This window comes from Mus musculus, chromosome 17 (assembly GCF_000001635.26).
Source record: "Mus musculus strain C57BL/6J chromosome 17, GRCm38.p6 C57BL/6J".
NCBI lineage: Eukaryota > Metazoa > Chordata > Mammalia > Rodentia > Muridae > Mus > Mus musculus.
In genome coordinates this window covers 7,879,742-7,902,060 of record NC_000083.6, presented here as the reverse complement: position 1 = coordinate 7,902,060, position 22,319 = coordinate 7,879,742, and the positions used below count along the sequence as shown (strand labels likewise).

General features: G+C 44.4%; 1 long non-coding RNA gene across 3 annotated transcripts in view; it reads left to right on the top strand.

Annotated features, from left to right (window-relative positions):
* Positions 1–22,319, top strand: part of Gm1604a (predicted gene 1604A) — a 252,943-nt gene that overhangs the window by 205,955 nt on the left and 24,669 nt on the right. For 2 of the 3 annotated variants that reach the window (NR_168937.1, NR_168939.1), the window contains 2 exons: positions 15,088–15,248; positions 19,398–20,958. This is a non-coding gene — a long non-coding RNA (predicted gene 1604A). Of the gene's footprint in view, positions 1–15,087; positions 15,249–19,397; positions 20,959–22,319 lie in introns of those variants that run through there. The other variant, NR_168938.1, reaches the window with a different exon arrangement.

Genomic DNA, 22,319 nt, shown 5'->3' with positions numbered 1-22,319 from the left:
GGGTCAGAAACTTTGATTGGCAGTTCAAATCATATCAATCATCTTATTACTGACCTTGATTTCCCCCCCTCCCCCCATCAAAATTAGCTAGCAGCTAGTGACTTTGCACGCAGGCCTGCAAAGGGCTAGAAGTTTGGGGTCAGCTATCTTCTTTTTAAACCATCTCATTTCACAGCCCTTGACAGCATGTGCCAGCAGCTCCTTTAATCCCCCCAATATTTTATATGGCAGATACACAGTAACTGTAATTACTATAAAATATTATTTTTATTTTGTATGTATATGCAAATGCCTGAGTGCACATGTGTGTACCAGCTTCGTGCAGGAGCCCCCAGGGGCCAGAAGAGTGTGATAGGTGTATCAGAACTGAACTTGGGTCTTCGGCATGAACAGCAAGTCTTCTTAACCACAGAGCCATCTTGCTAGCTTCTACTGTCAGTTTTTTGTTTTGGATGGTTTTTTTTGTTGTTGTTGTTTTTGTTTTGTTTTGTTTTGTTTTGTTTGTTTTTTTTGTTTTTTTGTTTTTTGTTTTGGACAGGCATGGAAACAAAATTTTGTCCAGAGAAAATGGAAGAGGAAAATGGAAGAGGTGAGGACCACCTTGTCTGTATGATTCTTTGTGATTGTTAGTAATTTCTAAATCCCCATGGGGGTACAGGAGATGGGGATGGGGATGACTATGGACTAGAAAGGACCGGGCTGATGAGGTATACTGAGAGGTTGTCATAAACAAGAAATCTCCCTGAATCTATAGTGCCTAGTTTCTGTTTGGGGATGGACTATGTTTACAAACACTGACCAGCATCTGATCTGGAGGCAACAAGGGAGTCCTGCATCCATGAGGCTCCTTACCGAATGGCTTCTGACTCCTAGCTGAGGGCACAGGTGATAGAAGGAAGGCTTCAGAGAAATTGGTGGGGAAAATCAGGAAGATTCAGTTCAACACATAATATCTTGGTTGTTAGCATGTGGCAGGTTAGGCTGTGGGCTGAGGGTGCTGGTTCTCCAGGAGTCTACTAGAGCCAAGGGAGTGGGTTATGAGGGCAAAAAGTGATGGAGACAAACCTTGAACAATAGTAACATCACCTTCAGGTTCTACACAGAAGGAAGAAGCCCTAAGCTTTGGGGGTCTTGTCCCTCAACCCAGCAGACATGAATGTCCATTGCCAAAGAAAGCACCATTAGGAAGCTGTGTATAGTTTGTCATTCCACACGTTTGAACTCAGAGAAGGGCTCTGAAATCTCAGAGGGGTCTAGGGGCATGGTGTGGAAACACAAGATACCTCCATTTCATGTCTGTTCTAATGGAGCCCTGAGATGGTTTCATATCTTCTCAGAGGACCAGCATGGGAGCAGCTCTTGCTCCTGCACCCATCTTTCTAAGTGACAAATTCACACGTTGGCTACATGGTCTCAAGGGACGCCTGAAGGAAAAGCTGGGCCTAAGTTCATATGCTAAATGCTTTACAGGGAAATCAAACTGTTAATTGTTGGTGGTCTGGGACTGTCAGTGAAGTCCACTTAATGTTGCTACATCTCAATGCAGGAACCCCCAACTCCATCCATTTGCTTCAAATGACAATACCTCATCCTGTGTCCTTTTCCCCACACGTCTCGTAGAACAAGAATGTCGGTCTAGGCTCTTGCTTGACTGCTGGAGTTTTCAGTGAGGGTCCAGTGGCAATGCTTCAAGTTGAGCCGGCTACCTTGTGAGAAACCTAAAAAGTTCCCATGCAGGAGCTTGGCTCCTACATCATTTTTCTCCATCCTGCTACCTGACTGGCCATCTCTTCCATTTTCAGACAATGCTTGGAAATCAAGAAGGAGCAATCTCTGCAAGGGTGAGGCAGCTGATGCCCAGTGGCCTTGACTTTTACGTGGCACGTACTGCCACAGATGACCTGTTTTTACCAGACTCACAGTTCCAGCCGGAGGAGAACCCTGGCTGAGATCAGACATGGGCTCAATGACATAGCTTCCTTTATAGAGTTGGAAGAGAACAGCTGGCCACACAGACCCTATCACAATGACAACGTGAGGCCAAGTGTTTTGATTATGAAAAGCAGCAATAATAAACAAGAGTAATTATTTTCTCCATTATTTTCAGTTTGAAAAGTGCCAAGAGTCAATGAAATCTGCCTCCTTTTATTTAAGGACTCACTAGCTTTGTTGTTATACATAAAAAAATAAAAGTGTAATTTAACAGATCAAAAGGATAGCATAACAGCATAACATCAGGCCCACAGCAGGCACTTAGTGGGTAATTTAGAGGCATTAGGATCCATCGGGAGCTTTGAAGGAAAGAGTAAGGACCTGTGTGTACAGAGAGGGTTTCAGACATTCCTTTCTGACAAGGACCAACTTGAAGGTTTCCCTGCCAACCCCTGTGACCACCATAACAGTATCTCCATTTGGTCAGAAAAACCAAAAATTCTGAGCATACATTAAGCATCCAGCTGGCAATGGTGTGCCTTTGGGCTCTCCGAGCTCTTCCTTCCTGTGAGGTGCTAAGTTTCAACTCAGCTCCGAGAACCCTGTAGCTTTGGCAAGGAGTACAGAAGTGGAGAGCCAGGGCAGGGGATGGCCTCCATCATCCCTCCGTTTGGCAGGGGGAGGGTGGCTTTATCTCTCTGAGTAAGAGGAATGGAATAGCCAGGGAGTGCAAAACAAGGACTCATAAATCCAGTTTCAAAACCTCTCAACCATGCTGGCCAGAGCCTCTGGTGCCTCAGGAGCTGTTGGGAATGGAGGGTGGGGGTGGGTCATCCTAACACGTCTTTTCTTCTCCCGAAGACCAACTAAAGGGAGTTCATCGCTGCCTAGCAAAACCCCACTTACTCTTTAGGGCAGGCTGACCTGTCAGCCCTAAGTATATATATTTATAACAACAATTTTCTCCTGAAACAATAAAGAAGAAATATGGCTGCATTCCATTCTCCTGTCTCATGCCAGTACCAGGGCAACTGGGATTATTTTGATGGCAGAGATTTAAGGCAGCTCTTCGCTTACGCACAGACGGCCTTTCCATGTGGCTTCCCTGAAGCCCATACCATCGTGGCAATTTAGTTCCATAAAGGGCACCCATGCCATGCCAACACCGACTGTTATTTAAAAGCAAATAGAAAAACAAGTCCCTCCTCCAAAATTCTATCTTTGTGAGAGTTAGTCGGAGTACATCAAGGGCCGAAGACGGCTAGGAGGGTGATGTTCTTCCAGGCACATTTTTGTCTCTATGGCTGACACGCCTGGCGCCACACACTCTCTGCAAATAACACAACCTCTCTCCCCTTCCCTCCCCTATGCCCTCACACTTCTCCTCTTCTACTCCATGGTCTGGATATCAACTCTCCACCCAAGATGCTCAGAGAGTCCAATGCTGCCATCTTGCTCATGGTCTGTTAAGAGCAAAGGGACTGGCTCAGAGCCACTGAAAGTCCCTTCCCAAGTTTTGAAAATTTAAATATGTTCTCAATGCTCAGAGTAGATCCTCCTTCAGTCCCCTTAGGCACCATCCCTTCTGATCGCTCCAGGGACAAGTTTCACAAACCCATCTACTTAAGGGCCGAGGCATTTCAGATTTGTTGGTGCTACCATGTCATTGAAACCCTGATGCTGTTTATTTTGGTGGCTATGTAGACTACAAGCCAGGTGCATGATTTCCGAATTTTCTATCAACTCAGTAGCAAGCAGGACAAAGGACATTTCGGTCCAGTGAGATATAATGGTGTTTTGGTTCATTCAAAGAAAAAGGAAAACCAAGGGATGGGTTAATGTTTTCTTTTCAGTGATACAGGCTTATGCCCCTAAATCCACTTTAAGTGGCATTTATTTATTTATTTATTTATTTATTTATTTATTTATTTATACTTTTGGTTTTGTTTTACTCAAAGCAGAGTATGAACACATAACTTGTGAAATATGATTATAAAGCAGTGGTGTGAGGGCCAGAAACCCCACAAGAAAACCTGTCTTTGTTTCTCAGCTGCTGCCTCTATATGTCCATTAAAATGTGGAGTCAAGGAGGAGGTCTATGATGAGCCAGGGCAGGGGAGGAAGTGGAGCACGTGCTTGTCTGGCAGAGGGCTCTGCTCAATGCACGCTGTGGTGTGTAGCGCTTGTCCTTGCTAATACGACAGCCACCTTGCCTAGCTCACAGCTGGTCATGAACTCATACAGACTTGTTTCAGTGTGGTGCATTGAAGCTTCAACCACCCCCCAGGTCACAGTTTCACCACACTGCTCTTCTGGTGATGCACCCTTTTATAACTAGGGTGGAGGATGTCACCTCTGCACCCAAGATGCCCAGAGGGGCCAATGCTGCAGGTGCTAGAGCAAGGGAGCCTCGATTCCCAGTGTAGCTAGTATTATTGGGACAGAAATCTCAGCGTTATCCTTGGAGAAAGTTTGTTTCCTCTTCTCTTGAACTTGAATTCCTGTAGGACATCTTGCTTTGAAGAGATAGGTGCTTTCATGAAGGACTCCAGTGGTAGCCACGTTGTTAGGGAGAGAAATTCACCATATGGGATTTCTCTCGTTAGGGAGGAAGGGGATTGCCCTCTGAACGGGGCCGATCATGTGATCAATCACTTGGGCTTTTGCCATGTATCAAGGGCGAAGGATGACCGTAAGGAACCTGGGGGCCTCTCTGGGCTTTCCCTCCTTATTTCCTGTTTTATGAAAGTGAAAGCAAAACCACCGGAAGAAGGAAGGATGCGGGTTGCGGGATGCAAGACCGTCAAGGACTTAGATCCCAGAGGAGCTGAGGACCTCGCTGTGTAGAGAGCCCTGGAAAGCTGAGGGGAAGCTGAGGACCGAGGACACACAGAGCCAGTGGAGGAAGTTACAAGTACCAGCCACAGACTCATGACTGGTTCACAAGAAGAAGACTAAAGGAACCGAGTACCCATCACATGTTCATAGTGTGTGTGTGGACATGAGTACATGCATGTCCGTAACAGGTTTCTTCTTTTCTCTTCATTTCTTGGAACAAATTTGTCAGGGATTATTTTAGTCATAAGGTAATATCATGTTCATAGAAGACACTGTCTGATTCTAAGGAATGGTCACTCCATAGTGATGGACTGTGTCCCAGGAAACTTCAGCTGTGACTGTTGCACTGTTGGGGTATCTTCCCCTCATTCATGGGGGAAGATAGCGATCTCTCTCTCTCTCTCTGTCTTTCTCTCTGTCTGTCTGTCTGTCTGTCTGTCTGTCTCTCCCTCTCTCCCTCTCTCTGCATTATAAGAGAGATTCACATATTGCAAATCTGAAAGAAAAAATTCTTGGAGATTCAAACCTGAGAAGGATGTGGGGCAGAGACTCAGTCACAAGGCAGACTGAGGTTATCAACCCCAAGTCCACCATCCTAGGCACCTGGAAGGCACGGTACACCACAAGCCTCATCCCTGGTCTTCTCTCAGTTTCCCTGTGCAGAATGGAGAGGGATCACACTCCCTCCTGGTTTCCCTTGATGTCATTCTGCTTTCTGTCGGTGTCCCCTGAGGAGTGTTTGCTACAGGCTGACAGCAGCACTCACACCCAATAGCAGTTTTCAGTTTTATTCACAAGTCTCAGTACCAGCCTGGTCACTGTGTCTGTCAGCATAAGCTCCTGCCATCTGGCACCTGGTCCTCAGAGCCCTGGGAGCTCTGCTGACGGTGGGGATTTCAAACCAAGGAGCTGCCTCCTGCACGAATGATCTCTGCTCTGCAATCTTCTCACCCTAGCTTTTTGTGTCCTCTGAGGCCAGGTGAGCTGGCTGCTTCGTGTGGTCACATCTATGATACCTCGCGGGTTCCTTTTCTTCGACTGCTGACTGCAGAAGTCACGTTCTCCCTGAGAATTAGCATGTGTGCTCTCTGCAGAGGACAGAGGTCACGGTCTCTCTGTGCATCAGCCTGTGTGCTCTCTGCAGAGGTCATGGTCTGCCTGTGGACCAGCCTTTGTGATCTCTCTAATGTGACCTTCTAAAGCCCACGAGCTTCCCAGTAATAACATGATAACCTTTTACATATTTATGAAAGCCTTAGCTTACTCTTGTTCCCAACTACCTCTTATAACTTAAATTAACCCATTAATATTGATCTACGCTCTGCAAACTAATAGTTTGTTAGTTACTGCTTCTCAGTTTTATTATGCCCAACTTCCTCAGAGTCTGGTAGGCAAATCTCCCTCTCTCTCCCAGAGTTCCTATCTCTCTGTTCGAAAGTCCCGCTATTCTCTCCTGCGTTGCTATAGGCTGTTCAGCTCTTTATTAAACCAATCAGAAGGTGTTGGGGGAGTATTTACAAAACACTAAGACTAAGCTGTTTAAGGATACCAAAGTCCAGTGTGCATCAAAATCTTCACTTAAGAAATACAAAGATAATCTTTACACAGTGTACAAAAAGATCACCCCAACAGATCTCTGTGGAGATCTTGTTAACCTGTGGATCAGCCTCTGTGCTCTCTGGAGGGGTCATGGCCTTCCTGTAGACCAGCCTGTGTGCTCTCTGCCTCTCTTTGCACATCCTCGCTTGGATTCTTTTCATTTTGTTTCTGACTCAGAGGGCACTGATCAATGTCATTCCAGCAATTACTTTGACCTCTTATTAGAATGTGGTAGCACGCATCCTATTTTATATTCTTATCTGATCTTGTAGTTTTTCTAAGAAATCCTAAAGGTGGTGGAGTTAACATTTCTATTTTTACTCCGCCAAGTTGAATGTTTTAACTTTCTTCTGAACTCTTCCATTTTTGAGATTTATTTCTAAGTGTGTGCATGTGTATGAGTGCACGTTCGAGTATGTGTGAACCTGTGCCATGTATATGTATATGCGTGTATATGTATGTGTGTGTCTCTCTGTGTATATGTGTATCTGTGTCTCTGTGCATGTGTATGTGTGTGTGTATGTGTGTGTCTCTCTGTGTATATGTGTATCTGTGTCTCTGTGCATGTGTATGTGTGTGTGTATGTGTGTGTCTCTCTGTGTATATGTGTATCTGTGTCTCTGTGCATGTGTATGTGTGTGTACACACATGTGCGCAGATGCCTAAAGAGACCGGCAGCATCCAATTCCCTTGGAGCTGGAGTTACAGGTGGTTGTGAGCTACTGGAAACTGAACTGCAATCCTCTAAAAAAAACCTCACTCATTAAAGACAGCACTCATTAAAAAAATGATTTACTTATTTTTATGTGTATGGGTGATTTGCTTGCATGTATGTCTGTGTATCTCATGCACGTCTGGCACCGGTAGAGGCCAGAACAAGGTGTCAAACATCCTAGAACTGGAGTATATTGGGTGTGAGCCACTATCTGGGTGTGGGAATTGAACTCAGATCCTCTGGAAGAACAGCCAGTGTTCTTAAGTGCTGAGCCATCTCCCCATTCCCCAGAACTCAATCTTAAGCACCCAGCCACCTCTCCAGGTGTTCATATGATTGTCTGTTATGCCTGATTTTGTCTATTACATCCTGATTTTAAGCAATCTTCTGTTTCTGTTTATTCCAGTTAACAAATAGAGAAATCCATGCAGTTTATTGGTATTCAAACAATTCTTATTTAGTTTTCATTCATAATCCTCAACATCATGTTTTCCAGCCTGACTTCGGAGAAACGAAGACAACATGAGACCTGAAGTTCTGTATGGAGAGTAGAAAGTCTATGAGAGATGATGAGCAGACCTGGGTGGGGCTGGACCACAAAAGCAATGGCCTGGTAGTGAAAAGACAGGTCAAAAATGCCAGGGCTTCCCACAGCTGGCAGTGACTCTTCCTGCTCATCTTGTGGTTTCTGGACCTCATGTGGCACGTGGCTCCCATGATGCTCATGCCCTCTTCTACTGTCCTGAAGACTCACAGGAGTGGGAGGGGCTAAAGGATGACAGACAGACAGACAGACAGACAGAAACACACACACACAATCACATTTAATAGAGACCTTTTCCTGGCATTTCATTGGTCAGAATGGAGTCACATATTGATTTCTGACCCATTACAGTGTGTGTGTGTGTTTGTGTGTATGTGTGTATGTGTGAGTGTGTGTAAGTATATGTGTGTGGTTTTGTGTGTGCATGTGACATGTGTGTATGTGTGATGTGTATGTATGTGTATGTGCTTGTGTGTAATTATCTTTAGATGAACCACATCCAACCTGAGTTAAGCAGGGGACAAAACGTCTTTTCCTGAAAGCATAGCTGAGGAACAGGAATGAAGCCTGGCGAGCCAGGCCCCGTAGCCAGGATTGAGAGGTGACAAAGCCATCAACGAGAAAGCAAGAAGCAAAGAAACCAAGCCCATGGTCAAGGGCTTGTTTGCCAAGAGAGGCTTTGGTGGGGTTCCATTTCTGTGTTCTCCAGAAACTCCTCATAATTTACTGAACAGCCACTTTGGCTTTTATTGTTTGGTGTGGAACAGCGTAATTCATACCAATGGGTGGAAGGTGTTTTGTTGTTTTGTTTTGTTTTGTTTTGCTTTGTTTTTAACCAAGAAATAAATGTATCCAATGAAGAAAATGATTCCAGCATTTCGGGTCTGACAAAAGAAAAGTTCATATTAACAATTGGGATTAATCTGTGTGGACAGTGTTAACGCTTTGGAGGGCTCAAACTTATTTGAAGACAGAAAAATCTCTATTTACAGTATTGGCACAGGACCGTGTGCCAGGCCACACAACACAATAGTTAAGTAGTCACACTGTAGGGAACAGAGTGTCGGGCTCCTGGTCTAATCCTCTTACTAGCCACAGACTTTTGAGAATGTCGCTCCTGGGAGTTGGCCAACAAAACCCCAACAGCAGTAGCAGGATCCCCCAGAAAGTCCCCAAAGCACTGCAAAGTTTGCTAAGATTGGTCCACCTTCCTTTCTTCAGTCAGCATTTGATGAACACCTACTACGTGTGGGGCGTCATGCCAGGTGGTGGCACATGATAGGTCATTATGTGTCTGCTCTCATCCCAGCTTCCTAAACAACTCTCCTCAGGAGAGGGAGATATGGATCCAGACTGTGTACATTTAAATCCATGGATGTTTGAATTCTTCATCACCCACAGACGTATTCATGAATAAAAAGTGAAAGCGGCTCTGGCCTGGGCAGAAGGAGTGTGTAGGTGGCAAGGAGCCAGTGATGCAGGGAACCAACGCCTCCAGTAGCTCGTGTGACCTCTTCCTGCTACCCACGCATTGGACAGGATGTTAGATTTGGTGGCAGTGAAGGGCTCTCTGCAAAGGTGTCAACTGAGCCAGAACCTGAAGGCTCACAGGGACAATGGCGGGCTGGGGTGGTGAGAGAAAGTTCCAGAGGAATGAAATGGCATGTGCTGACAACATGTGACAGGGAGGAGCCACCGCTCTGCTCTGCTCCCGTCTCAGCCTGAAAACACTGGCCTCTCCTTTGTCCACTGCTGGCTCCTTTTTCATAATCTGTGTCCCGCCACCCCCTCCACTTTTCTAACCATTTCATCCTGAGCCTTAAGTCCCTTTGACTTTGGTTGTTTTGGTGAACATGCCCCTGTTTAAATTCTGAAATGTGTTGATTTATGAGCCCTCACAGAATCTCCCCTGCCTTCCTGTAAGCCCCTTTATTAAACATCGCAATGTGAATGTGCAGTTTCAACCACAGCCCTCTGCTCCCCAAGAACCAATATCTGTTCACCATGTCATAGTTTGAAAGGAGCCTTTACATGGGCCATACTGAATCCCAGCTTTTCTCTTTAGATGTTCTTATGGGAAAATCAGTTGCATTTCATCGATGAGAGTGGACCACTCTAAACCAGTGGTTCTTAACCTAGGGGGTCGCAACCACAACATCCTATCAGATATTTGCATTATAATACCTAACAGTAGAAAAATTATACTTATGAAGTAGCAGCAAAATAATTTTATGGTTGGGGTCACCACAACATGAAGAACATGAAGAACAGACTTAGGAAGGTTGAGAGCCACTGCTCTAAACAGTCATAAATCAAAGCCCAGAATCAGAAGCCCAAGTCTTTGTTTGCCTTCTTCATAGTTAAGGCCGTTTGTTACCTGAATACTTTTAATGATCACAGAGCAACTCATATAAATTTTATACTGGGTAGGGTTCAGAGTTTCCTGGATTGGGGGGGATTTGAACCTTTTAGATTGGTTACTGTTTTATGTAGGCATAAACAAAGGGTTCATCTGCGCATGCACCGCCATACAGAACAGGAGCACTCCTCTTTGCTCAGACTGTGTGTCTGTGTAGTCCATTCTCTGGAGCTTTCTAAAATTAGGAGCCAGCAACACTATGTAAAGGACCATACAGTGAATGTTTTTTTGGCATTGTGAAGCCATACAACTCAACCACAGGCTATGTGTAAACAAATGGATGTGTGTGACTCTTTTCAATAATAACTTATTTACAGAAACCAGACCGCAGCAGGCAACTAGTTGGGGCTGGCATAGCACATGGTCCAGGTTCACTTTATGAAAAGCCTCCTGATACACGCATCTATCCTTTCCCGCCTGCCTCCACACCCACCTCATGTGGAGCGATGGGATTTACAGTCTCAGTTTATTGCTTTGGGAAAGTAGTTTGTGCCTTCTGCTTGTGTGAGATGGAATGCTGTCTGGCAGGCAAACTGTACTGTCAGCACAGCCATTGGGGGACTGGAGCTGTGTTCAAGATATGGCGCCCTGCAAAGTTCATGTCCAGAAGAGGTTTGAAGGTGAATGAGCAAGGTTAGTCTACTGACAAACAGTCAACAGTTCTGTACAGTAAAGAGCAATTTCAAGGCCTTGGCTTAATTAAAACAGCCAAGCTATAGCTACTTTTTGTTCAGCAAAGGATGCACTCAGAGTTAACAGCCAGCCAGAGAATGGGAGAAAGCTTTACCAGCCCCACTTCAGACACAAGGCAGAATCTGCAAAGAATTGCAGAAGTTAAATACCAACCTGCCAACCAACAAGAGAAAAACAAACCAAGTAACCAAATAGATGTCTCTCAAAAAAAAGAAAAAAGAAAAGAAAGGGGAGACAGAGACAGAGAGAGACAGAGAGACAGAGAGAGAGACAGAGAGAGAGAGAGAGTTTGATATTCCTAGCTCTAGGGAAAAGCAAATTAAAATAACTTTGAGATACCATCTCACCCCAATTAGAAAAGCTACCACCAAGAAATCTGACAACTACGTTGGAGAAAGAAAGACTATTGTGACATCAGTTTGGAGACTTAAAAAAACCTCGGAGCACATATTCAGAGACTCCCACACTCATCCTGGAGATACCTGTATCTCCCTGTTTATGGGTGCTTTCTTCACTATTACAAAGAATGGAATCGTCCTAGCTGTCCATCAACAGACAAATGGATAATGAGAATTTGCCATATAGTATATAAAATATAAAATTTATATTATCTATATATGAATACTATTCAGCTGTAAAGAAAAATGAAGTTAAAAAATCTGCAGAAAATGGATGGTCTTAGAGTGTACAACATTAAGCGCTCTCTCAGAAAGAAGAACACCATGTGTTCTCGCTCATATATGGAGTGTAAGGGGGCCCCTCATGGTCAGTACAAAACTCACCCAGATACCAAATCCTCAGCACAAAGGAGATTTGTTACCCCAAAGAGACAATCAGGGATGCAGTGGTGAGGTGGGGTAGGGTGGAATGGGGAGGGGGCTGGGCTGCCTCTGGACCCTCTAGATCAGACAAAAGCACACAGCAGGTGTTTCTGCAGGGGCGAGTTTTAAGGAGAAAATGGGAAGTCTGTGCTAAGTTGAGTCCTGACTGGAGAGGTTAGCCAGTGGAGCCAAATAATGAAGTTTGATCGCTGGACCTCAGTGTTTTCATCTCAGGAATGAGCCAGTGGTCAAATAAGGGAGTGATAGAACTTGGGGGCTGGCTTTAGGAGAGGGAGGGAGAAAGGACAAAACCTGCTGGTCCATGTTTGCCATGCTCGGGCCTGTTGGAGAGCCCTTCTTGGGATCTAACCAATAATATATGCATATGTGTAAACAGGTGTACACGTGTGTGTGGTGTAACATGAAGGAAAGAGAAGAAAAAGGCTTTGGGATTACTGCATGCAGGGAATGGACCTGAGCTATAAAAGTGGGGATTAAGCCACTTGCTTTTCTAGTTTTAATTCTGCCACACATTCTTATTGTTTTTGATGGTATCTGGATAAGTGCATAAAATTTATTTGAAACTGAAAACGTAAAATTTACTGTGAAACTCCACAGATTCCATTCTAAATGCCTATTCTAAGTGTATAGAAGTCCCTTGAATTATAGACTGGATTTGACTACTTTTTGTATATAATTTTTAATTTATTTGCAATTTTTTCATAATAAGCTTCATAAATTTTTTTTAACTTTTTTTAAAGACTTCCTTAAGTCTGTAGCTACTGGAGCATATCTTGAACCCCTTTAAAACAGGATAGTAATATTAATGTTTTAAAGCAGTTGTTCTCAACCTACGGGGCACACACTCTTTGGGGGGTCGAATGACCCTTTCACATATCAGATATCCTGCATATCAGAGTTTTACTTATGATTTATAGCAGTATCAAAATTATAGTTATGAGGTAGCAACCAGAATAATTTTATGGTGGTGGTGGTGGGTCACAGCAACATGAGGAACTGTCTTAAAGAATCTCAGCCTTAGGAAGGTTGAGAACCAGTGCTGGGGGTGGGGGGCGGAACACACCTGCTTCAGGGTCTTCTGCTCTCAAAAGCAATTGGGTGATTGTGCCCAAGCTCGCTGAGAAGTGATGTCATTGCTGGGAATTGTCTCGGTCTTAGTTAACACTCACCAGGACAGTCAGAAGATGCCCAGGCCTGTAGTTCCCCTGCCCTCCATGGCCCCTGAGTAATTGTGGTCCAGCCCACTCAGCAGCAAGGAGGAGTGCAACTCAAACCACAGAGTGCGCTTCCAGCTGCACCCGCTGGTCCTTCCACGCTGAGGGCCTCGGAGGCCTGGAGGGGAAAGGAAGGGTTGGGTGTCAACAAGAAGGTCCTGTTGTGGTTTCCGTGGTAAATCATGGGATTTCCAGACCTCTGATTTCAGGGCCTACCGACCCTTGGGTGTCCATCTTCTAACCAAACATAGGTTACTCTCCCTTTCCAGGAAGTGGGTGATGGGACCCTTCCATCACAACAAGAAAGTAGCTATGAAGTTGGATTTTTAGTTGTAAGAAATCAATGGGAGAAAAAAGGAGTAATAAAATCACTTAGTGGTGGACCTAGGCACTTCGGTTTTTTATAAAGTTGGTTTTTGGAGGCATTTCCACGACCCAGAGTGTCATGTATATTTACCAGTGTTGACTTTTTTAGCCTTCTGACCACTGTGATGTGGTGGTAATTATTGTTACCCCAGATATCCACCTTTTAGAGAAGAAAACTGGCATCTAATGATTTAAGACATCTTGGTGGCTAGAACTGAATCGTCAGTCTCTTCTTTCTGTGATGCTGGGTGTAGCCATCTGGAAGCCTCTGGAAGCGGCTGTGTGACTGGCACTGTTGAGCTAATGCAGTCTCACTTATTTGGTGAAGCCTGGTGGAGCTCCTGCTTGTGAGAGCCCCAGAGAGTTCAAGTTTGCCCGTACTGGAGGCACCTGTGGAATACTATAGTCATACAGAGCGAGAGTGAGGGTGTGGGGGCCTGGAGGGAAACATCACTCAGACTATCCACAGCAGCTGGGGTTGCATCTTATTAGTGCAATGGCACGCTCAAGTGAGCCCCCAAAGAACAAGCAGATTCTCAGCCAAAGGAGTAAGGGAGCTATGTAACTCCCGGATGGAGAATAAGGATGGGCAGGGCCCAGAACTGACACTCAGCGAGTCTTGGGAAGGCACAACGTATTTCCAATGAGCAACTACAATGCCCAAAAAAGACAGTCGGAGTCTACAGTAGTGTTCTTAGCACAGCACTTGGTTGCTGGGCTTTGTAGAGGAGATGTGGTGGGATCCTGGTACTTAACTGATGTGTGATGAAGACTCAGGGGCATGGAAGCGAGCTGGAGACGGTCAGCCTTCGAGTTCCTGGTCTTGGTGGTAATATGGACCATGAAGGGAATGAGCAAGCTTGGGCACCTGTGAGTCCGTGTAAAAGCTAATTGTTCCTAGAAGAAGTAGAAAGCATGGAGCGGGTTGTGGGGGCTGGGGACGGGGCAGTGATGTGATCTTGGTCACCAAGTAGATTTGGGGGGAAAGAGGGTCAGTAGGGGTGTTTTGGTTTCTGCCTTGCCTACACTGTCTCATTTCTGTGCCCAAAAGGACCTTTGGTCTTGATTTAGTGTATATATATCCAGGTGAGTTTTCGCAATGGCCATTATGCAAGAAGAGGAGGTGGAGGAAATGTGTGGGGAAGTGGGCCGTGACACCAGACAGGAGAACTGGTAAGGAAGGCATACTGAGCTCAGACCGCGGGAGTCTCAGAGACTTGGAATCAGCAAGAGTCGAGCAGCAGTGGTTACGTGGACCTGCTCAAGAACATGTAACCACGACACCCCGTTGAGGACCATGGGCAATGGGTCACGTAGCATAGACACCTGGAGTTCTTCTCCATGCTAATGAGGTATCTAGATAGCTCTGGAGCATTCAGCCAATGAGCTTCCCTTCCTGGGCATTTCTTCCCGGAAAAAAGCTATTTGATCCCTGGTTCACACAGACTAAAGTGTACGCATTCAATCCACCATCAGATAAACTTGTAAAAACAAGCACGAATCCACTCTTCATTAAGGATCTCCTTGGGGAAGGCCTTCTTTCCTCCAGTCCCTCCATACTCTCGGCACTCATTCTAAGTCAAACCGGGTTCCGCCCTTCCTAGGCTCTGCCTTCCCCTTCCTGCCTGGCACGTGGACAGTCTGAGGGGAAGTGGGCCGGGTACCCCCATTCCTGACTCCCAGCTGATGCCCAGGAGACTGCGAACCACAGGGGCGCTCCGGGCATCTCAGCTGAGAAGCAGGGCTTGGCTTTTGGTTCTTATATTTTACTTCTACCTCTCATTTACATTACTTTTTCTCTTAACCATAAACCTTCAGGCAGAGCCAACTCTGGTGAAAGCCGAGGTGGGAGTACTTGGAGGTTGCTACGGAGTCCACCTGATTCAGTGGTCAAAGACTGTGTCTCTTTTTCCTTTGTGTTTCAGCTCTTCCGGTGCGAGCTGAGCACCTCTCCATGTCACAGAGCATAGCAGAGCCAACTCTCCTGCCTCCCGGGACTGACCTGCCCCATCTGCATTGTCTTTACAGACCAGGAACAAGGAAATACGTGGAGCTGGAGAGTGAACAGGAACTTGAAAACGCACAGGTTACTATTCTGAAATTCACTTAATTCCAGTTTTTATATAGTTATTTTGCTGGTTGTTGGTGGCACATTCATCCCAGAATTCATCTCGGGAGGAGTCAGTCTGAGTTTGAAGCTAGCCTGGACTACAGAGGACAGGTAGAGCTACACAGAGAAACCCTGTCTCAAAAATCGTGTATATGTCTATGCCTATGCATATGTTTATATATGTGTAGACAAGGATACACACACACACATATATATACATACATACATATATATATATATATATATATATATATATACACACACACATATACGTGTGTGTATGAATATGTATGTGTGTGTAGACAAGGGTATATACATATATATATGTGTGTGTGTGTGTGTGTGTGAGTGTGTGTATGCATATGCATATGTATATATATGTGTGTGTGTAGACCAGACTATCTGTCTGTCTATCTATCTATCTATCTATCTATCTATCTATCTATCTATCTATCTATCTACCTATCTATCTTTTTGAGATAAGGTCTCCTGTAAGGCTTCCTATGCAGCCAACACCGGCCTTGAACTCCTGCTGCCCTAGCCTTCCCCTCCCAAGTGCTGTGATTACAGCATGTGCCACCACACCCAGCTTCATTTCAGTTTTTAAATCAACGGTTAAGGAAATAAACCAGCTTGACACATTACCATTAAACATTTACTAGTTTCTTCTAAGGGACATCTGGTAACCTCATCTCATAAGCGAGGGAGAAGTGTCCAAGCTCACAGAGCTCAGTAATAAAAATCCCTCCCCAGAGAGCTTGGAAGTGTCTCCAAAGTCATACTCACAGAGCTCAGTAATAAAAATCCCTCCCCAGAGAGCTTGGAAGTGTCTCCAAAGTCATACTCACTCCCCAACCCTTCAGTGCCTTCACCAACGGACACTGCCTGGCACTCAGGCCAGAAGTCTCAACTCTCATGGACAAGAGGATACAGCGAAGGGCTTTTTGCAATGAACCTGTTGATCCCTAGCACAAGGCTGGAAAACAAACTATCTCACTGTACTTAAGTATCATATACGTTAACAATAGGATTTGGGGTGCTGGGGGTGTTCAGTGGTGGGGCACTTACCAAATAGTCAGGAAGCTCAGGACTTATCCGCAGCACCATGAAAATGAACAGCTACAAAGGGTTGGATGTTTTGTTTTGTTTTTTTGAGACAGGGTTTCTTTGTGTAGACCAGACTGTCCTAGAACTTATTTCATAGACCAGGCTGGCCTCAAACTCAGAGATCCGTCTGCCTCTGCCTCCCCAGCACTGGAATTGAAGGCCTGTGCTGCAACACTCAGCTACAGAGAGTTTTAACATTAAAAAAATGGAATGAAAAAGTAAGATTTTTAGCGAGTAAGCCTCATTTGGACTTGTAACTAATGCAGCTATGGTGATATTTTATTTCAGTGAAAAACTGAATTCTATTGATGCTATATTTATTCCTATTCGTGTATGTATCTTTCTATGTGTGAAAATATATCCTGAGATGATGCAGAACATCACTTGGTGATTTACAGGAAATTCACCTTAGTGACTGACCAGAGAGTCCCAGAGTCCATGTGTGGGTCTCCTGGTCTTACACTGGGACTAAGCCCTTGGTTCTCATCCTTCCTAAGGCTGCAACCCTTTGAGACAGTGTCTCAGGAGGTGGTGACTTAACACAGGGAATTATTTTCTCTGTTACTTCATAACTGCAATTCTGCTACTGTTATGAATTGCAATGTAAACATTTTATGGAGATAGAAATTTGCCCAAGGGGTCATGACCCACAAGTTGAGAAACACTGGCTAAGCAAAATAAAACAAGACATTTCCTTTAGTTTCTTTTTCTCCATGTCCTCATTTTACAAGTAACCTCGTTTATTTGAATGTTCCCCTTTTGAGGAGAGAGAATGACTTTTTTAAAAAAGCTATAAGAAAAGAGGCAATCTCCCATAATTCCCGGACCGGAAGACGTCTGTCGGTCGTAATGATTTCTGTGGTTTGCATTTTGTTGTGGCTGATGGAAGTGGCGGGGCCTGTCCTCCTCTGTTTATCTTCAGAAACTGCTCTTGGATATTCTAGCACCCTGAAGAATTTAATAACCAGCTTGATTTATAAAGACAGTCACCTGAGGCTTTTGATCAGCACAGGAAACACGTTGATGTGTGAGAAGGCATTTCATATGAAGCAAGTGTCTCACGTGAACACGGCCCCACTCGCTCCCATCCAAGCCTTTGCTTCACATTTAATTACGGCTCTTTTTTTTTTTTAATATTTTTTATTTTACATTTTATTTATTTGTTGTATGAGGTATACACCTGCTGTGGCACCATGGAGGTCAGAGGTCAACTCCATGAGCTCTGTTTTCTTTCCCTTTTATGCGAGCTCAGAGGACCAAACTCAGGTCTTCAGGCTTGGTAGCAAGTGCCCTTTCCCGCCGAACCCTCTCACCAGCTCCCCAACTAAGGTTTCTTTATAAAGGCCTTGAATTTTTTTTTTTTCTTAAATGGATGGCTATTTTTACAAAATGATTTCAGGCTAATTTTTTCTTGGATTAATAGAAGAGTGTGCTACCCACAGTCTTAATTTTACATTTTGTAATTTAAAATTTCCTTTTACATTTAAAAAATTTTTAATTTCTTCTTAGGCTTTCTAAAGTTTTTATTTTGGGGTGCATTTCAGTTTTTCTTTCTATATTTTGTTAAATGATGGATTCATGCATCATGGATTCTTATTTTGCAATCATTGTATTTTATTTTTTAAAGATGTATTTAATTTTTCTTGGTGTGTTTGTGTATATGGCTGTGTATGGGTATGGGCACACGTGCCATGGGATGCATGTGGAGGTCAGAGCACAACTTGCATGAGTCAGTTCTCTCCACCACGGGAGTCTGAGGATCCAACTCTGATTGACAGGTTTGGTGGCAAGTGCCTTTACCCCAGCAAAAGCCCCGTGATTACTGCATACAAAGATATGTGCTATACTATAATACACAGGCCAGTTTTAGTTTAGTAGCAAAGCTTCCATTTTTAAACAGTATATTTACTGTAGTAATATACTTGGAATTTTTTGTCACAATCAGATTTATTTGCTATTTAATTTTTAAAAAATGTGTGTTTGTGTGTGCGTGTGCGTACACACACACTCTTGCTTGCTTGTATGTGTATGTGTGTGTGTATATAAGAGAGAGAGAGAGAGAGCACATATCAGGATCAGAAGACAACTTTTGGGAGTCCACTCTTTCCCTCCATTTTGGGTTCCGGGAGGCAAACACAGGCCCTTCGGGTTTGTGGGTAAGCCCTTTTACCCACGAAACCATCTCACCCCGCCAGTCACACTTATATTTAAAGGCTTTTATACCCAATTCTCACTTGCAATTCCCTACAGCTGAATAAAAATGGTGTTAGAGTTGTGTAGTGAACCAGGTCCCAGTAACACCAGTTGACACGGGTACTTGAGAGCCCTTTGTGTGTCTATGAAGGGGGCGGGGAGCGGTGCCGCGTCATCTTAGGCAGAAGCAGTAGCTCTGTCCATTCTTGGATCCAAATGTGATTGCCGACTGCCGTGTCTCCTTTAACGGTCTCTTTGGGTTGATGTTTCACAGTTCCTCAGTCTATGGCGGATTTGAGTCAGTCCTGAATGAGAGCAGATTGATAGAAAATAGTGGATTTCACTGACATTTTCAGAAATACCACTCAAACCATTATTTTAATGTTAAAACTTAGAGGTTAAAAAATCTCAACTATGAGTCACTCCCCTCCTCGGTCTTAAACACACACACCACCTCACCAGTAGTTGCACAATGCAAAGTTATTCAAAATCTAAAACCAAATTATACTGACTTAACTATTATCCATTAGGTGCAAAATTTCTTCCTGTATGTAGTGCTTAAAATTCATTCCTTTCTTAGATATGCAAATGTATAGGTTTTTTAGGTTCTGATAAAAAAAGGTCTCAAATCAAAGCAAATTTTTGTAAAATGAAAAAAAAATCTTTAGAATTCCATAAATTTGAAAAAAAAAACTACCTCAAGATATGTTTAAATATTCTTAATATAGTATAGAAAAATCGTCCAACAAAAAACTCCTAGAAAATGTTGTGGTGTATTTACAAAGTATTTTTATGTATAAAGACTTTAATTTTTGTGTTCCCCAGCACAGCCAAGAAAGTCTCCTCCTGTGGATGAAGAGTCCCCTTTCCATCCATCTAGCAACATCAAGAAAAATTACTTAAGGCTGATTAATTAAACTTAATGCCAATTTTTTACTTCCTGTGACAGACAGCCCAGAATGAACCCAAGTTCATTCTTCAACGCGGTTGTCGATATGATCCAAATCCATCCGCTCAGATATAGACCTACCTAGCACCTGCTACATCACACATGATGGCACACGTGAGTGGCCTTTTCTCAGAAGCTCAGCGTCATCTCTGGTCAACACACCCAAAGCCAAACTGCTGATTTGAGAGTTCCAGAACCTTCTACCTCAGTCTCATCTCTATCGATGGCCAATCCACCCCCCGGTTCCTTGGGCCAGAACATTTTGATCATCCCGGATGTCCCTTTCTCTCCAACAGCGCACTCTTTCAGCAGATAGCCATCCGCGCCAGATATATTCGTTCAGAATCCAGCAACAGGTCACCACCTTTAGCTGCCGTTTCCCAGGTTGCTTTCCTGCAGTTGCCGTCACACAGTTCTCTCTGCCCTAAGCGTCTGTCTCCCTTGCATCCCTGCAAGCCAGAGTGATGTTTCCCATACACATAGCAGACTTGTCTCTGTATCCTTTTTGGTGGCTTCCTAACTCACTCAACAAAACAAGCAGGCCAAAGGAGGCCCAGTTTGATCTGACATCGGACTCCTGCTTATGTCTCCCACCCTTTTGCCTTTACTTTCTCTCTTCCTGCCCCTGCTGGCTCTTAGCTCTCTCTTCCCGGCCCTGCTAGCTCTCTGCAGCTCCCGCAGCATTGCAGGCACGCTCACACTTTGGGCTTCTGCTCTTGGTGTTTGTTCTAACAGGAATTGTGCCCCAGGAGTCTGTTTGGTACACTACACCTTTGCTCAAAATGTCCCTTTGCAACAAGGCCCCCACAGGTTGCACTGCTTAAGGTTGCAACAGCCCCCCCTGCCCCCGCCCCCCAGCAACTGTCAGTTCCTCTTCCCAACCTTCCTTTCCTGCTGCATGGCATACAGCTGTTTCTGATACGCTAGGTGATTTAAGCTTACCGTTTCCTTGTGCTACAAGACGAGCGCTATCCGACGAGGATTCTCTTTCTCATCGCCTGTACCCAGAAGAGTGCTCAGTAGACAGAGGCCCACTACACAGGTCTTAAACAGTTGGGTCGCATGACCAGTGTCATCATTCAGGAGCAGAGACCCAGAGAGCTTGTGGAGGAATGGAAGCCTTCTTGGGTCCTTCATACCACAACAGATGCGAATACAAGTTCACGGCCCTCTGTTATCCCATGACTTTGACAAACTCAGGGAAGGTAACTGTTGAGGGGTCCTGGTCTCAGCCTTCCCATACTCGCTCTGCTGGTCTCTTGGAAGTTGAATCTGTGTTTCTCTCCCTTTAGTGTAGATGGAGCTGGCGGGCTTGCTTCTAGGCTTGATGGTGGCAGATGATAAACCAGACTGCTTGCATCTTGGGCTTGAAAGCCATTTTAGAGTAAAGACAAACCAGGTTCATTGCTGTTTAAAATTAAATGTCTGTTTCTCTTATATTTTTGGTTGTGAGCCTATCCTTTAACGGCTGAGCCATCATTCTCCTGCCCAAATGTCTGATTCTCACTACAAAGGGTTATGTACCGCCTGTTCCAGGAAATGGCAGCCATGCCTTCGTTCCCAAAGATTATTATGACGACGTTGTTATAACCATGTTGTTGTGACCACCTTGGAAACATTTCTCCGTATTATGTTATGACCTGTTATACTTATGTTCTGCTTCTGTGACCTCACCCATTTGCCTGCCAAATCCCCCATTTGGACCCCCCCCCACTCCTGAACTATACAAACCCCTATTTTACCTATGTCCAGTGCTAATCTCTTGAACCCCAACTTTAGTGAGAAAGAGACAGCTGTGTATACAGATGTAAAAAAGCTTGCTTTAATTAATTTGGCCATGATCATTTAGCTCAGTGGTCTTTCTCCTCGAGTCTACGGGTTTAACAGCAGAGCAATGGGCTCTCACTTCCGACCTCGTGGGAATTTTCACCAGAACCGTGGGAAATGAAGGGCTTCGTACAGAGTCTAACATGAAGTGGAAACATTTTACGGTTGGAATGTTCCTCAGGTCTACTTTCTGGGAAGCCCTAAGATTTCTTTTGGAACCCTTTTAATAAGTCAGCGTCAGGAATTGTTCTAAAGTGGCAACTGAACAGGCATCCGGTGTTTTGGCCAACAGCAGCAACTGATGTAAATTGTTCAAATTCATGTTGTGTGAGCTCACAGCCTTTGTAACTTTTTGTAACTCTTTGTAAACTCTTTGTAACTCTTTATAAACTGAAGAGGCAGGTTAGATCAACTGGAGTAAGAGGCTGCCTGGCTCAGTCTACACCAAATCCAGACCAGCCTGAGAGCATTAATTTAACATCACAGAAAATGCAAGCAGCACACTTCCATAATTTGTATTTTTAAGAATTATGTTGATGTTGTGACTGCTTCATTCTAAAACATGAATTTTGACAAACATTCTTTTGAGAACAAAATTAATGTTGATAGATGTTGTTGAATGCCAAATAAAGGCCCTAAGCTTGGAAATGCCTTAATCAGGCTAGGTGACCAACATACAGTAGGTCCACCACAGGCTCAGCTGGGGTCAGCATCATGGCCCGGCCCACATGCATCCATGGCCCTGTGCTCTGATGCTTTCATACTGAGATTAATATTCTTCTTCTGCTATCTGGAAATCTCTACTGGTTTCTGAAACACAGGCTCCCTATCTTCATCTCACCGTGGTCCTTGGGGATTTTGAGTTTTGTAGTCAGTTCTCAGGATGGTTATCATCAACGTGAGTGACTATTGCCTCAAGAGTAAGGGGATGTTTCAAAACCATCAGGCAGGTTACAACATGCTCTGTTGTA